Here is a 12,837-nt window from a genome sequence, read left to right on the forward strand (position 1 = left end):
CCACCTGGTAGATCCAAGGGGGCAGGCATGAGTCTGTGCACGAGATGTGAGCACAGGGGCCAGGAACCTAGAAGGTTGGTGTTACGGGCTGGATGTGTCCTCTCCAAATTCTTATGTTGAAGCCTTAAGCCCCACTGTGACTGTACTTGGAGACTGGGCCTTTGGGGAAGTAATTAAGGTTAAATGAGGTTGTAAGGGTGGGGCCCTCATCAGATAGAACTGGTTTCCTTATAGTAGGAAAAGACACCAGAGAGCACTTTCTCTCTCCATGGGGCATTTTGAGGTAAAAGGCCGCGTGAGGACAAAGTGGAAAGTGGCCGTCTACAAGTCAGGAAGAGAGGTCTCACCCGAAACGGACTTTGCCAGCACCCTTGATCTTGGACTTCTGACCTCATAACTACAAGAAAACCAGTTACTGTTGTGAAAGCCGCCCAGTCTATGGTATTTTGTTATGGCAGCCTAAGCACACTAAGACGGTCAGGTTGGAAAGAAGATCTCAAGGTGAGGCAAGGAGAGGAGAAGGCCTGGCTACCTAATTTGTAGGGCTTTAGCAAAATGTAAACGCTGACTCTTTTTTTCCAAAAATTATTGTGAACGTCAAGGCGGCAACAGCAGAGCATTAACCCATGCACAGGCTGTGCACCCACGAAGACAGGCCTGACGACGGGTTAGGGTGGAGACCTTGAACTAACACACGCACGGGTGGGGGGTCTGGCCGTGCCGCAGGCTGGGGTTCTCCTGTGGCCTGGCGCGCAAAGACCAGCACACACGACCAATTCAGAAAGCGAGCAGAAGAAGGCGGTTGGACTTTCCACTGCGTTGCACAGGAAGCGCAGTAAGCACACGCAGAGAGATGAATTCTGCAGGAAGCGTGAGCGTGAGAAATGAGCACGCAGGCGGCACGGACACCTTTTGCGTGACGTCAACCTCCCCTCCCGCGCAGCCCGGTGTGGACCACGTGACAGCACTACCGGCCACACTGGATTGGAGCAGGGCCGATCACCTGATCCACGCCAGCCAATCAGAGCTCTCTCCAGAGAAGGGGGCGCAGGTTGGGATTCCAGATGACGTTAACCCGGGAGCCTGGGGTGGCCTTTCTCCCTGGTGAGGGGGCTGCAGAGAAGCAAGAAGGGGGCAGAGCCATAGAGGGAAGCCATCAGGGCTCGTGACGGTCTCCCTATCCCTGATCCTTGTCATTTATGGACATCTGTCTGCACTGGCAGGGCGCCTTGAGACGCAGCATGTGTTTGAGACATTCCCCTCTTCTGCTTCAGCGAGCTTGAGTGGGTTTCTTGTTACTTGCTGGGGTGGGACAAGGCTTCCCAGAGGAGGGGGCGTGAGCCGGGTTTCCAGGGATGAGCAGGAAATAGGAAGTGGATGACATGGTGTGAGAGTGGGGTGGTGGGTGCTCTGCCGAGAGCTTCCTTCACACTCCCTCAGGTTTGCTATTTTTACCCAGAGCGCTCTCAGTTCTCAAGTGAGGGAGAAGGAAGAATAGATTTATTAAAAGACTGGATTTGAATCAAAGGGTTTCTCTTCATCTCTGAGGGGGAACATTTCCTTTCTGATCCTCAAGAAGTCCCTCTTCGTTTGATTTTTTTCCTGTGGGTCCTTTTAGTCATCTGTTCATTCATCAACTCATTCTTCCTCCACCTGTTTTTCCTTCTTCTTCCTATTGCTATTACTACCGCTACTACTCGTTAGTCATTTGTTTGAATCCCACCTCTGCTACCTGCCAGTGTTTGCTCTTGGTCGCATTTCTTCTTTCTCCCCCAGCGAGCACCGTGGGGTCTGATATAGGAACTTTCATCATAGGAGTGTTGGGGGGCTTAAATGAGTCAAACTCGGTACAAACACTGAGAACTGCCTGCCACCAAAAGCCTTCATAATTGTGGGTTCTTGATTTTTTAATATTTTTTTGAATATTTTATTTATTTATTTGTCATAAAGAGAGAGAGCACTACAGGGGGAGCGGCAGAGGGAGAGAGAGAAGCGGGCTCCCCATTGAGCAGGGAGCCAGATGCAGGACTCGATCCCAGGACCCTGGGATCATGACCTGAGCCAAAGACAAGACACTTAACCAACTGAGCCTCCCAGGCGTCCCATTGATTTTTAAAAATATTGACAAAGCATCTGCTGCATGCTGGGCGGAAAGGATTGAGAGATGTCTGAGAAATTGTACCTGCTCTCCAGCTAGCCAGCATCCTGTAGAGACAGGCACAGAAAGAAAGACTTTCGGGGCCCCTGCGTGCCTCGGACAATTAAGCCTCGGACTCTTGAGTTCGGTTCAGGTCATGATCTCAGGGTCATGAGATGGAACCCCGTGTCAGGCTCCATGCTGGGCGTGGAGCCTGCTTAAGATTCTCTCTCCCCCTCTCCCTCTGCACCTCCCCCCTCAAAAAAAAAAAAAGAAAAGAAAAGAAAGAAAGACAAACGAAAGACTTTCATTACAGACTTTATATGTTGATATGCTAAAAGGAAACCCAGGGTACTGTGGGCAAGGAGAATGACTAACCTGTTGGAACAGTTATGAAAGGCATTGCAGGAGAGGATTTTGAAGGATGAAGAGGAGTTTTACATGGAGAGAAGCAGATAAAAGGCATTCTAGGCAAAAGGAATTGCGTTGAGCAAAAACCCGGAGGCAAGAAAGGCTTGGTATGTTGGGGGAATAGTTAGTAAGGCGTCTGGCTGAAGCTTAAAATGTGTGGCCCTGAGGGACAGGGAGGGCTAGACAAGAAGCTGAAGATACAGGTGAGAAAATACCACAAAAATATCTGCCCTGATTTCTGGCTTCCCAAGACATTAAGAGAAAATATTTTGCCACCTCCCAGGCTAGAAAAAGAAAAAGCAGAGTCTTAAGAATTACCCAGAGGAATCTTCAGTCATTCATTTCTCCCCTTTGGAAGCATCCAGGCCAACTCTATCCCAGGGGCCCTCGATGGGGAGGGTGTGGCATGATTTCTGGAGTTAGCCACCTTGCCGAAGTCCAGGTTCCACCTCTGTCGTGCTGGGTCCTAAGGGGTGGGTAGGACAGATGAGAGCCAAGAGGGGTGTCAAAGTCTAGACTGTAGGCATCATGATGTAGCTGGAGGTGTGCAGTGCCACCCGCCCCCCCAACCCGAGGTCCCCTAGCCCCCTTCCTGCGCTCATGCCCTTCATCTTGCCAGGACTGTTTTGGCTCTCTGTTAACTGCTTGCTCAGCACCCTGCTGCTGACACTTGCCACCACTTCCAAATGCTTTTTGTGCCTTACATCCTGCTCGTGCCTACAAGGCCCTGACACCCCTCCCTGGGCATTCTGGGGAAGGGTTACCTCAGCTGTGGCTCAGAGTCTGGGGAGAAGTTAGGAGGTGCATTCCTGTGGTTCTTTTGCCCTATTTTAACAAGGGCTTTTGGCAATGGTTGCCACACTTTTTTGGTCTTACCCCCAAACGTGCTGAGCCAAGGGAATTCCAGGCCTGGGGAAGTAGGGAAAGGATTTGGGGGCCAGGGTCATTTAAGCTTTTCCTAAGGCCCCACGTTCTCCTTCTCCTGAAGGCCTCATCCCACAACACATCACACAAAACGTGTCCACATGTTATAGTAAAGAGGATTGATTCTTTTTTTTTTTTTAAAGATTTTATTTATTTATTTGAGACAGAGAGAATGAGATACAGAGAGCATGAGAGGGAGGAGGGTCAGAGGGAGAAGCAGACTCCCCGCCGAGCAGGGAGCCCAACGCGGGACTCGATCCCAAGACTCCGGGATCATGACCTGAGCCGAAGGCAGTCGCTTAACCAACTGAGCCACCCAGGCACCCAAGAGGATTGATTCTTAATCACACTATGTTATGGTACAGTTTACTAGTTGACAAAATATTTGTACATCATCAAATATTAACTTTGATTTTCTTTTCTTAGTTGGAAGGCAATAATTTTCCCGGGTGTCCGTGTTGTGGGCCCTTGCAAACTGGGTTGGAAGCACTGGGCTGTCTTTGAAGAGCCTCCCACAGAGATCCTCCAACCCCTCAGCCCTCGTAGCCTCCCGCTCTGAACCCCCCAGAGTCCCCTATCATAATTCCACCCTTTGTAATGAACCTCCTGCGAAATCAACATTCTTGTTAGGTATGAGGGACTGGTCTCCCAGTCTAGCCCAGGCACACAGCAGGTGCTTAATAAATGGACCTTGACTCTCTTCTCATGAAACTGTTCTTCTTCCAGCAGGACCTGGAGATGGAGAGAGTCTGAGCCTGCGGGACAGAACTGACCCCGTGTCCCACCCTTCCTGGGAGCCGCAACCCATCTCACAGTTCCTTACAGCAAGCCTGTAAGAAAGGATGAGGAGTGCCCATTGTACATATGGGAAAACTGAGGTTATTAGGTGGGGTCCCTAGTGGCAAGGCAGAGGGAGCCCCAGCTGCTGGTTGCGTCAGCAGCCAGACTAACAGTAGAGACAAAGACTCAGAGTCGGTCTGTGGTCAGGAGAGCACAGGCCAGGGGTCAGGGGCAGGAGAAGGCAGGGGGAGGCCCAGGCCCTGGGAAGGAGGCCCCAGGGCTGGGTAGGTCAGCAGGCTGGAGCCTTGGAACTGAAGCCCGGGTGTCTGTGCCAGGTGGCAGAAACTCCAGATCTGCCCCTCACCCACTTAGCCGTCTCATCCCAGCTAAAAAAGATTCCTTTGGATGTGCATTTAAGGCCTTGAGATAAAGTCCAGATTACTGGAACCCACAAGACCCTGCTTGGCCCCTCTCCTCCTCCACAGCCGCATCTTGCTCCATTCCCCTCCGAAAGTAAATTTCATTCCCTCAATACATATTTACTAGGCACCTCCCAGGTGCTGGAGATGCAGGGCTGATCAGGTCAGTCCCCCTTCCTGCTTTCATTGAACATATGGCCCATTTTCCTCTGATTGGAATGCCTTCTCCCACCCCCTTTGCCTAGCCAATGCCTGGTCATCTTTCGGCTCTTAGCTTAAAGCTCACCTCCTCCAGGAAGCCCTCTGGGAAGCCCTTCCCCCTCAGATTGAGCGAGCTGCACTCCTTTGTGCTCCCACCGTGCTCTAGACTCCTTCATCACATTGTCTTGTACCTGCTTGGTTACAAGTTAGCTTCCTCTATCAGACTGTGAGCTTTAAGAGGGTAGAGTCTGTCTCATTCGTGGGCCCTCAGACCCACCTTTGTCTAAAAATGCAGGTACTTAAAAATGCCAGCAGGTGAACGGGGCAAAAGAGCCTTGAAATCAGCACCGGATCTGGTTTCCCCATTGGCCTTGAAGTGGTAATAAGAGCCATCTCTCACAGAGCCACACTCCAGATTCTCACTGGTCTAAGGAGGCAGTTCGAGTTACTTTGCAGTTCGTGCAAACTGAGGCATAGAGAAGGTAAGAAACTTATCCAAGCTCACGAAGTGACTCTGGCGCTCTTAACCACACGTGCTGCCTCTGAGGGTTGTGGGGAAGGTTCGCAGATGTCAGGTACTTAGCGCGAAGTAGGCACATGCTGAAAAGGGGCCGCAGTGGCTGTTCCCCCAGGAGAGGGGACTCTTGGGGCAGAAGTTGGGGCTCTGCGGTCCGGGAGAGTCAGCCTTTCTTTTGGGAGGTGGGAGTAAGAATCTACCTGTTATTCCTGAGTTCTGGGCCTCGAGGGATGGCATCCATGTCTTCACAGGTGATGGGCTGTAGAGTCTGGCAGGAAAGGGGGTGTGGGTGGCTTGAGCCAGAGTAATTCAGGATAATCGAGTCGCTGAGCAGGGAGGTGAAAGGGGCCCAGCTGGGCAACGTGTAGGGTCTCCGGATGGAAAGAGGCCCTTAGGGACCAGCTGTCACGAGCCATACTCCGCGCTGAGATCTGTGCCAGGCACCCATGTTTACGCTTTCCTTTGATGGGGAGCTCAATACCTCTCGGGGATGCTTTCGATTTGGGAGACTCTGACCATGAGAAAGTTCTTGTTTGTGCTGAGTTTACCTCTGCTTCCCAAAGCTTCTTCTGACAGGTGGTGCTCCATCTTGAGATCCTTAATTACCTCAGCAAAGACCTGATTTCTAAATAAGGTTACATTCAAAGCTACTGGGGGTTAGGACTCAGACATATCTTTGTGGGGGGCACAATTCATCCAGCTACACCACCCCACTAGCCTAGGAGCATTCAGGGATCAGGAACAATATCTCCTTCACCTCTCCATCCCCATAGAAAATGCTTGTTGGGAGAACATTATTGACTGACTCAGTGACTGAGAATCCAAACAGTGTGCCCAGAGTAGATGCCTGGGGGGGGGGGGGCGGCTAGGTGGTGAGCCGATGGAATGGGGGGCCACAGACACCATAGGCTAGCCTCCCTGCCTCCCCAGCACCAGCTTCTCAGGAGAGGGCTAGAGAAGGGGCCCCTGTCAGCCTGCCCTCTGCCTGGACACTGAGGCCAGGCTATGAGCGAGGGATGTCGCCAGAAAGTGGGAGCTGGTGGGACCCTGGGGCCTTGTGGGTGCGGCCCAGGCTGGAGAACAAAGGCTGAGGGATTGCAGCAGGGGGAGGGGAGGGCGGGTGCTGGGCTGGTCACACAGCTGTTTTCACTTGAATGGAGGCAGCAACAAGGTTTGGCCTGGGGGTCTGAGGACACAGATGGGCCTAGGTGTCCCTGTCCTACCCTCCACAGGCATCCAGGACCTCTGTGGCCTCCCATCTCCTACATTGGTATTTCCTGGCAGCTGGGAATGCCAAAGATGGAGGCGGGGGTAATACAAGGACAATCCCAGCCTGTGAACATAGGCCCTGGGAGCTGATGGGTGTGGGAGGTGGGGAGGAGAGTCACAGCCAACCTGGGCCTCTGAGCTACAGAGGCAGATGGACAGATACCCATCAGGAGAGAAGCGGCTGGCTGACAGGTCTCCCTGGGCACATCCTGGGTGGCTGGAAAGGGCCCCCCAACCTGACCTTACATCCAGAGCTGTAGCCTCCACTTGAATTTCCTAATGCCAGTGGCAGCCCCCCCACCCCCAACCAAGGGGCTCTGAGCTACCCATGAATGAGGCAGGCTGGGTGTCTTGTGGGGGCAGAGACCGAGAGTCCCTGACATGGAGGGTTACAACAGGGGAGCTGGGAGAACGAGTCCCTGCCCCACAAAGGCACTTGCATCTCAACGCCCTCCCCAGCCTGAGTCCCAGGCCCTTGGCCTCGTGCTCTCTGCATCCCAGTGGGCAACTCTCTTAAGGAGCTGTGCTGGAGACAGCTGCTCAAGGAGCCACTTCCTCACCCTCGTGTGGGGGAGGGAGGCACGCAGGATCAGGTATGGTGGGTGCCCTCGGGTAATGGTACGATGATGGGATTCCCAACTGGGAGCAAAGGGAAGTTAAGGGGCTCCTTGGAGAGCGGGGATTCAGGATTTGGGGCTTAGGCTCAGGGGCTCTACCTGGACGTGATTTCAGCTTTACTGGACTTGGGTTCTCTGTCAGCGACAAGAGTTAATTATAGCATTAACCTGTTGTGATTAAACGAGATAATGAATATAAAGAGGGTTTGAAACATGTCTGACAGATCCCAGCTGTTGTGGCTTTCACTGCTGGAATCCCTTCATGTTTGGAGCTTTAGAAAGTTCCTCCCTGTATGTGACCAGAAAAAAAACTATGAACACAGGAGGGTCCAGTTGCTCCTTCCTGCCTTGCTGGTAAGGAGGGCTCTGGATCTCAACAGGGTGGGAATGGGAGGAGGGGGATTGGAGAAGCCAGGGGAGGCCGGGCTGGATTTCACTGGGAAGCTGGGGAGCTCATGGCTGGAGAGAAATCTCATCTGCACGAAGAGGGGGCATGAGGGCGGGCTGTAGGAGAGCCCCAACAGAATGCTCAGGAGTCTGGAGCCAGGTAGAGAGAAATTTGGGGAGCAGCAGGTATGGGTAAGAGAAGATAGGAGGAAAGGGTTTTTGCTGAGCATTATGAGTGCGCTTCTTTGGCATTTTCTAGAGAGGCTTCTGGAAAAATGTAAATAACTTTTCAGCCATTTCAGATGCCAGACTAGTGTTTCTTTAAATGTGTAAGACAGAGTCTCCAAGTAGCATATATTATCAAAAAAGAGCATCACAAAATCTCCCCAAGGCAAGCTTGTTCAGGAACTACACTATTTTATGAGACTCATGGATGGCATTGCAGGAATGATAGCATCTCCTCTTCCTAACCGGTTGTTGTGCCCCCCAGATAGACCCTAAATCTGTCTATTCTTCTTCCTGAGAAAACTCTGTTCCAAGCTCTCACCTCCTCTGCTTGAATCCCACGAGAGCTTCCAAACTCTTGCCCCTCCATCCCTGTTCCACAGAGCAGCCAGAAAAGGAGTCACGAAAACTGACATCTCTCCCCACCACCGCCTAAAGCCACAGGGTCCTTGCCTGCACAACTCACCAGGCCCCCTGCTGCCTCAGGGCCTTGACACTGGCTGTTTCCTCTGCCGGGACTGCCCCCGAGTCCTAGCATGGTAGGTCTAGCTCAAATGTCACTTCCTCAGAAGCCTTCCTTGCCCACCTAGCCCCTCTCCGTCATGTCACCCTGCTTAATTGTTTTCATTACAGTTACCAAAGTCTGTAAGCATCTTGTTTCCCTTTTGGTTTGCTCCTTTACCTCCTGTCTTCCCCACCAGAGCGTAAGCCCCAGGGGGCAGGGCCCTGTCTGCCTCCTTCACGGTTACGTCTGCCTCACGGGACAGGAAGACTCTTGGCTGGCTCTACCTTTCCTGGGTCCAGGAAGGCGGCAAGTAGAGGAGAAGGCAGGGAGCCCCTGGCCAGGGCACAGGCCACCCTCATCTCTTGCTATGCTGAGCAACATGATCCCAGGATGGCAAAGTACCAGAGCCACCAGAAAGTGAGGTTTCTGTTTTCCTGCTCCAAGATCTCCAAGAGCAGCAGGCTGATGAGGAGGTAGACAAGAAAAAGGCCAGGCCTGGAGTCCTGGTACCCCAGAAAAGTATATGTTGGGGAGGCGGCCAGCAGAATCTTGGGGATTGATTCACACTCAAGCCAGCCCTGCTCCCAGACCCCTCCCCAGAGGGCATTGTGCCCCCAATCCCCACCCCTGCTTCTGGCCTTCCCAAAGCTGGTTACTTAAGACCCCCTGGATGCGTTAGCTTCCTATTGCTGCTGTGACAAATTATCACAGAATCGTGGCTGAAATTTATTCTCTTCCAGTTCTCGAGGTCAGGAATCTGAAGTGGGTCTCACAGGGCTAGAATCAAGATCTCAGCAGGGTTAGTTCCTTCTGGAAGCTTGAGGGGAGAATCCATTTCCTTGCTTTTCTCCTGTTTCTAGAGGCTGTCCTCATTCCTTGGCTCATGGCCCCGCATCACGTGGCCTTTTGTCTCTTACCTAGTCTCTGACTCTGGCCCTCCTGCCTCCCCCCCCCCACCCTACCCCCCAACCTGTGAAGACCCTTGGGATTACCCTGGGCTCACGGTGATAAACCGAGGACACTCTCATCACAAGACCCTTAACTTAATCACACATGCAACATGCGATTCCCTTTTACAGTGTGAGGTAATATTCATGGTTTGGGGATGAGGATGTGGACATCTTCGGAGGGCCATTATTCAGCTACAACCTGGGCACCCCAAAAAACAGACCTCAACGGATGGAACCTCAAACTATGTTTCCCAGGGCCCTAGGACTGGGGAGAAGCTCTAGCTTCAAGGGGAACAGATCCCTTTGATTTGTTCCATAGAGTAAGGAAAGACAGGATTTGGGGCATAAAGTTTGAAAATCACTAAAATGGCTGTGAGAGCCTTAGGATTAGCCCTCCTACTGCAGTGGCCTGGTCTCCCCCTGCTGTTCAGCACCCCTCCCCTCCACCAGCTCTGCCCCCTCCTCATTTGCTTACTCTGCACATCTCCCATCCCCCAACATCCTGGCTACTGTCTGTGACGCCACTCCCCCCAGACCCAGAGGCCGCTGGCGCTGAGGGGTTAAGGGGTCCCAGTCCAAGCACAGTGATGACTGGGTCCCCCTGCACCTCACCCAGTTCCAAGTGCTTGGGGTCCCTGCTGGTCTCCCCAGGCTGCCTTTGCACCTCAGACCAGCCACGGGAAAGGTCAGATTGAGGTTGGAGAGGCCAGAGAAGGAGCAAAGGAGCAGAGCGTGGCCAAGAGGGCACCAGGGGTGGGTAGCCTGGGAAAAGGGTGGGGGAGGTGCCAGGCACCCTAAAGGGCCTGGGCTTTGGGGGTGGGGTGGGGACAGAGTGTGCCACATACCCACCCACTGTTAACTCATGGCATGACTCCTCTCCTACTCTCTGAGCCTCAGTTTCCCCATCTGCCTTGGAGTATGACAGAGTGAATAAGAAAATAGGAGGCATGAATCCAGCCAGCCAGTTTGGGGGCTCTGGCAGGGAACTTAGCATCTCTCTCCCAAGCCCTGGCCGGCTGCTCTGTGCCCTTCATCTTGAGACCTGTTACCTCCGAGCGCCCGACTCTTTCATTTTTGGAGAGGCTCAGCCCAGTGCCCCTGGGCATGAGCTCTGAGGCCAGGCAGATGTGAACTTAAATTCCCATTATGGGTGAGCAGCTTCCCTTCTCTGAGCTCAGTGCCTTCATCTATAAAACGGGGACGAGCCTCACAAGGCTGGAGGGGCATTAAAGGAGGGCATGCATGGCATACAACAAGCCTTCAGCAAATGGGGGCTGCTGCTACCTACCTGCCCCCACATTTTCTTTGAAATAATAATACAGGACTGGAATTCATATAATACTTGACACTGTGCAAAGTGTTTTCTTGGCTATTACACCATGAAATCCTCACAACAGTTGGTGATATTGGGGCAGATGATCCCAGTTTATGGAAGGGAGTGAGATAACTGAGACCGAGCACAGAGAACTTTCCAGAACTCGTAGGTAGAACTGGAAGGTTCTTCTGGGGCGGTCTTGGCTTCTGGGGTGGGGTGGGAGGGAGTCTGAAGAGCTCTGATGTATTCATATAACAAACATTTATTGAGGACCTACTCTGTGCCAGGCACTGTCCCAGATAAGCTACAAGGAAGAAGATAGGCAAAACTGTCAAAGCGTAGAATTAAAGCAGAGACTCTGGAGCCAGGCTGCCTGGGTTCAAACCCTGGCTTTGCTGCTTTCCAGCTGTGTGACCATGAGCAGGTTACATAACCTCTTTGAGCCCCAATTGCCTCAACTGTAAAATCGGCCTAAGAATAGTATCTCCCCATGGCGTTGGGGTGGGGACTCAATGCCTTACTATAATGTCAGAAGAGCACTTGGCAAATACTAAGTGTGGTGTGTGTTTATTAGTCTAGTGAGGGATGCAGAAAATGAACTGTAAACAAATAAAATAATTGCAGATTATGGCTGGTGTTTTCAAGGAAATAAACGACATGCTGTGGGTGGAGGACTCTCTGTGGGGTAGTCAGGAGGGCCTCTCGGTGACTGCTTTAGGGCGCTGTTTAGGGGATAGAGGAAGCAGCCTTGGCAAGAGCAGGAGAAAGTGCTTTCCAGGCAGAGGGACCAGCAAGTGAGACTCCCTGAGGTGGAAAATGGCTTGGCAGGTATCAGGAACACCAGAAGGCCTGAGAGGTGGGAGATCGGTGGGTAAGGAGGAGGACAGCAGGACAGGTCAGAGAGGACAGCAAGGCCGTATGGACCACAGAAAGGAGCTTGGCTTTTATTCTAGGATGGTGGGCAGCCACACGAGGTGCTTCTGTTTTTGTATACAGAAGCGGATCATGCATGCAGAAACTCACACAATCTAAGTGTCCAACGCTGGGAATTTTCACAAAGTGAACACACCCAGGAGCCAACACTGAGATCAAAGCCAGGACACGAGTGGGACCCCAGACTCCCCCTTAGGCCCTTCCAGCTGCAACCCCCTGGAAACCACCATCCTGACTGCTAACAACAGAGAGTAGTTTTGCCTGTTTTTTTGAACTTTCTTTTTTTTTTAATACATGTGGATCTTGCATCTTGCTCCATAATGTATCTGTTTTTTATTATTATTTTTTTAAGATTTTATTTATTCATTTGAGAGAGAATGAGAGAGAGAGAGAGCATGAGAGGGGGGAGGGTCAGAGGGAGAAGCAGACTCCCTGCCGAGCAGGGAGCCTGATGTGGGACTCGATCCCGGGACTCCAGGATCATGACCTGAGCCGAAGGCAGTCGCCTAACCAACTGAGCCACCCAGGCGCCCTTTTTTGAACTTTCTATAAATGGAATCATATAGCCGTGTTCTTCTGTGTCTGGCTTCTTTCACTGAACATTATAAGCACCATTCACCATCACCTGCCAGTGAAATTCATCCAGCTTGTTGCAAGTGGTGGTAGTTTTTCTCTCCCTTTGTTGTGCACCTGCCACGTGACTATGCCCGGATGCATTTACACACCTGACTGTTGACAGGCACTTGCAGCCTCTGACATTGATGCACAGTGCTCTGCTCTTCTGTTCATGGAGGGGTTTTTGACATGAAACCTACAAGGGCTCCTTCCAAGCTCACTCCAGTTCCTGCATCAGCCTGACCGACCCCAGAACCAGAGGAGCCTCAACTTCAGCTTTTTGCTGCTCCCACAGAAGCCCACATCAAAGTTGCCGTTTTATGTGCTGATGGTGCGTCTAACTCATCACTCCCTCCCAAAGAGGAACCCTGTCATTCCCTCAGGCTTTGGTGTCCTAAGAAGATATTCTTAGACCGACGGTGTTCCATGGAAAATGGGCTCAATCATTCCAAAACTTCAGGTGGCCATGAAGATTCAGTTAAATGAGAAATGTCAGTGAAAGCCCACAGCCCGGTGCCCAGGCCCTACCTCCAGGGGTCCTAATGAATGCCTTCCTGTTTTCTTTCAGGCCCGGAAAATAAGCGGAAAACGAGGGCGCCCCCTGTGGGTGCGGGTGAAACTGCATCGCTGGC

Source organism: Mirounga leonina, unplaced genomic scaffold, assembly GCF_011800145.1.
Source record: "Mirounga leonina isolate KUSES-001 unplaced genomic scaffold, KU_Mleo_1.0 Mir_166, whole genome shotgun sequence".
Taxonomy (NCBI): Eukaryota; Metazoa; Chordata; class Mammalia; order Carnivora; family Phocidae; genus Mirounga; species Mirounga leonina.